The 5000-nt window shown below is 37.0% G+C and overlaps 1 protein-coding gene across 2 annotated transcripts in view; it reads right to left on the bottom strand.

Moving 5' to 3' along the window:
• LOC106880055 (F-actin-uncapping protein LRRC16A) overlaps positions 1–5000 on the bottom strand; it is a 547921-nt gene that overhangs the window by 417 nt on the left and 542504 nt on the right. The window lies entirely within an intron of this gene.

The following is a 5000-nucleotide window of genomic DNA, read 5'->3' as shown; positions in this document are numbered from 1 at the left end:
TATAAAAAGAGCAAAAAGTAGAAATAAGCAATAAGAAAAACCTACCATATAAAATATATGTTATAGAAAGTAGAAATCATATTTGCCAAGAGAAAAATCCCAACCCAGCAAGGGCTTGACAATTTTAGAAAGATTAGTGCTTCTTAATAATTTTGTTGTGTCTAGGGAGAGTCCTCATGTCAATACTGATAACATATGCACCATACACACCAACACATTTAAAAAAGTGTACACATACATATTGTAGTCATACATACTATTATCTACTTTAGACATACTAGTACACACCCTTTAATTAGAGCCACACATACCGTCCATATGCAAACAGATAGCAAGAAAATATAAATACACCTACCCACACTTACCAATCCCTGCACACACTTATATCAACTAACATATCTATCCAATATATATGCACACAACAGCCTAATACACACACATATGCACTATACCAGGTAGAGTCAAAGAATTTTTGTATTTCAAGTTCAATCAACTTACATACATAAGTGTTTATTAAAATATATCCCATCATATTCTATTGACTATTGTCATTGTTATGTTAAAAACTCAATTCCATGCTTTTACCATCTGGCTAGTTTAGAGGTAAAAAATTCCTTGTACTCATCTGCTTTCAACCTTATCCACATTGTTGAACCTCTATATGTGCAGGAAATGAACCATAGCTCAGAAAAGGTGGCAATCTGATAGTGCAATGCCAGGGTGAGGCAGCACTATCAGCCCTCAAGTTTGCATTTGGACATATTGGTAGTGTGTGCTGAGGCATTGTCAAACTGTAAGAGTGTGTCCTCAGTTGACCAACACTAGGTACCAGGCTTTTAAAGCATCATGTGCAGATGGTAGCTCTTCTTTGAAGTACTTGAGTGTATAATATTGCTTGTGTATGCAGGGGTAGAAGATTTCATCCTTAATATTTAGGATGTTATCAGTTGATTGTATAATGTTTAGTCTTTCAGTAATACCTAGTTCACATTTGGTATTCCATCCTCTGTATTTTTTGGCTTTAGTAATAATTTTCCATTCTATCTGGGGGTTGCTTATTCCACCTTCTTTCAATGTCCTATGTCAACAAACACCCGTTAAGCACTAAACATGAACAGAGAATCAAAACAAACCGTGGAAAAACCTGAAATAATGACATCACTGAAAAATATTCATATTCTAAGGAAAGTATACATCAAAAATCTTATCGACAAAACAGAAAATGTTCTGAGGAGAATGAAATTAAAGGCTTACTTTTTCAATAAAGGTACATGTAGAGAACAATTATGGTTTCAGATCTCATAAAAACCCACCACATATTAAAGACCTAGAAAAATTTGAAGGCAATCTTATAAAGTTAGTTAGAAATGTAAAATTGAACCAAAAATCCAACAATCCCCTTCAGGTAAATGGCCCTGCTCGATCTGTAGAAAAGGTGTAGGTCAAAACTCCATAAGATGTACCCAGTGTAAGCTATGGACACATAAGATGTGCAGCAATATCAAAGAAAGGTTAACTGGGATGATAGTTTTTGTGTGCAGCAGATGCACAGGGGCAATAAACACAGAAGATGCTCAGAAAATAGATTCCATCACATGCCAGGGGAAGAAACTAGAAATAGTTGATAGCTTCCACTACCTAGGTGACCAAGTCTGTAGTGAGGGTGGATGCTCTGAAAGTGTTGCCACTAGAATAAGAATAGCCTGGGCAAAGTTCAGAATGCTCCTACCTCCTACCTCTACTGGTAACAAAGGGCCTCTCGCTCAGAGTGAAGGATAGACTGTATGATGTATGTGTGCGAACAGCCATGCTACATGGCAGTGAAACATGGGCCATGACTGTTGAGGACATTATGTAGGCTTGAAAGAAATGAAGCTTGTATGATCCACTGGATGTTTAATGTCAGTGTGCACACACGATAGAGTATAAGTGCCCCGAGAGAAAAGTTGGACATAAGAAGCATCAGATGTGGTGTACAAGAGAGATGACTGCACTGGTATGATTATGTCCTGTGTATGGATGAGAAGAGCTGTTTGAAGAATTTTCACACCCTAACAGTGGAAGGAACCCAAGGAAGAGGGAGACCCAGAAAGACATGGGATGAAGTGAAGTATGACCTTTAAACATTGGGCCTCACAGAGGGAATAACAAGAGACCAAGACCTTTGGAGATATGCTGTGATTGAGAAGACCTGGCAAGTAAAGTGAGATCACAGCCGTAGTCTATACAAGTGTCACATAATCAGCCCATTTATAAGTAACTTTGAATCATTGGGTGATACATTGCAATTGAGAAGACCTATTGAGCCAAGCAAAAATCAAATCAAGATCAAAATGGAAATTGTAGTTGTGGCCGATACCAGTGCTACCAGACTGACACCCATGCTGGTGGCACGTAATAAGCACCATTCAAGCGTGGGTCGAAGTCAATGCTGCCTAACAGGCTCCCTGTGCCAGTGGAGTCAATACCAGCTCCCCCCCTCCCGACTGGCTCCAATGCTGATGGTACGTAAATAGCACCATCCAACTCATGCTCGTGGCTCATAAAAAGCACCCACTACACTCTCGGGGTGGTTGGTTTTAGGAAAGATATCCAGCTGTAGAAACTTTGCCAGGTCAGATTTAAGCCTAGTGCAACCTACTGGCTTGCCAGTCCCCAGTCAAACCATCCAACCCATGCCAGCATGGAAAACAAATGTTAAACAATGATGATGATAACGATATATATATATGGATATAAACAGGATATAAACAAAGCCATAAACAGGAACATAACAGAGAGCCATCATGGTATCCACCGGTATGATATATCTCTCCAAACTCACGTTGATGTATACATTTGCATATATATGTAACATTGCAAGTGATAGATTACCTGGTAATTTTTGTTTTTTTAAGTTTTGTTGCTGTGATTGTTTTATCTGTCCAATATTTCGAGACCTAAAAGTTCCTTCATCAAGGTTTAAGGAACTTTCATAAGATAATAATTCCAATTTCCTCTCATTGGGATAAAATTTTGATTTTGATTAAAATTTTTAAAGTCATTTTCAAGCGTTTTTGATGATTATTTTGGTTTCTACATGAATGACATCAATTGCTAATATAGTATTTCGCGAAATCAGTTTACTTTTTTGTATATGTTTAGTTTGCGTGCCTGTGGGTGTATCTCATGTCAAGTACTGTTTGTTATTATTTATTTGCAGGTTCAGTATATGTATGAGCAAGGCTCATATTTCTATCACTGGCTTTAGTGGTAACGGTAATATGCTGGTTGCTACATTTGTCAATGTGTTTTCTGAATGAGGATGCGCATGTGTTAAGGTGTTCTTTAATGTGAGTGTGGAGTGTTCAAGTTGTGCTATCAATGCAGAACTCCTTACATTTGTTGCATTCAATCTGGTATGCCGCATGTGCTTGCTGACACATACCTGTATTGTGGATAGGGTGGTTAGTCAGTGAGCATTGGTTGTTGGTGTCTCTGGATTGCTCTTTAGACAGGTATCCACACAGAGAAGGGCCAGGGTATGCTAACTGTATGTCCAGTCCTTCTTTGCAGATAGCTGTGGTCATGCTTTTGCTGAAATGTGGTAATTTCATGAAGCAGGTGTTAGAGGAGGTTTTATGCTTGTGGCGCCTACGATTCTTAAGTCGATTCATGGTTCATCTTCAGTACATCTATGATGTGTGCAATGTGAGTGATCTGGTCCTCTATCTTGCTACATATATTGTGTGCATAAGTTCATTTCTTATGTATCTGGTTTTAGCACAGATAACAGAATATGATTTACCACAGATAACAAATATAATTTACCACAGAACACCCTGATAAAAATGGTTCCTTGTCTCAGCATTAAAGAACATCTCAACACATGCACTTCCCCATTCAAAAAGCACATTGACAAATGTAGAAACATCAACCAACATATTACCATTACCATTAAAGCCAGTGATAGAAATGTGGGCAAATTAAGAAAGCCTTGCTTATACAAAGACTCAATGAGCAATAAATAATAGATTAGAACTCAGCACATATTAATTCCTTTTGGCTGGCACATAGAAAAAATAATTTTTTGTAACTAAAACACTTTCAAATTTCATATACTGGTAAAATGTATCATTTAAAACATCATTTACTCTTGAAGTTTTTAAGAAAATTCTTCATTTTCGAAGTTATTTCGTGTTAAAGTTGTCGTATTTCGGTAATTTCAACCAATCAACGACGTCTATTGAGGTGAAAACAATTACTGCTGTGGTTTGTCAACAAGACGTTCTGGCAGTGTATGTCGAGTTTGTCACTGTTATTTCTGATATATTTACATTTGAGATACATGTGTGCATAGTTTAATCAATTCAGTTATAGGTTATTTTAGCGTTTTCGAAATTGCCTACTTTGTTGAATTATTTTCGTGTGCTTAGTGTTTAGTTACAAAAAATTAATTTTTCAATGTGCCGTTCAAAGGGAAAAGATCCCATTTTGCCCCCTCCCCTTCCAATTTCTTCATTTTTCCATAACTCTAACTCTAAAATCCCAACCCTAACCCTAACTCTAAAACCCTATCCCTAAAACAATAACCCTGACCCTAAAACCCGAACCCTAAGTCTAAAACCCTATCCCTAACCCTAACACCCTAACTTTAAAACCTGAACCCTAACCTTAACCCCCTAAAGCTAAAACCAGTACAAACGCATGAACAATGTCATAACAGTGATAAACGAAATATACACCGCCGATAGTTGTTGTTGATAAACAACGGCGGTAATTTTATTCAGCTGTATACACGTCATTGATTGGTTGAAATTACCGAAATACGACAACTTTAACACAAAATAACTTTGAAAATAAAGAATTTTCTTAAAAACACCAAGAGTAAATGATGTTTTAAATGACATTCTACCAGTATACAAAATTTGAAAGTGTTTAGTTACAAAAAATTTTTTTTTCTATGTGCCAGCCAAAAGGAAAAGATCCTAAAATATATTTGCTGACTAAATGTGGCTGTC

Source organism: Octopus bimaculoides, chromosome 1 (assembly GCF_046866305.1).
Source record: "Octopus bimaculoides isolate indiv1 chromosome 1, ASM4686630v1, whole genome shotgun sequence".
Lineage (NCBI taxonomy): Eukaryota > Metazoa > Mollusca > Cephalopoda > Octopoda > Octopodidae > Octopus > Octopus bimaculoides.
The sequence above is the reverse complement of the archived record's forward strand: the minus strand, read 5'-3'. Positions and strand labels throughout refer to the sequence as shown.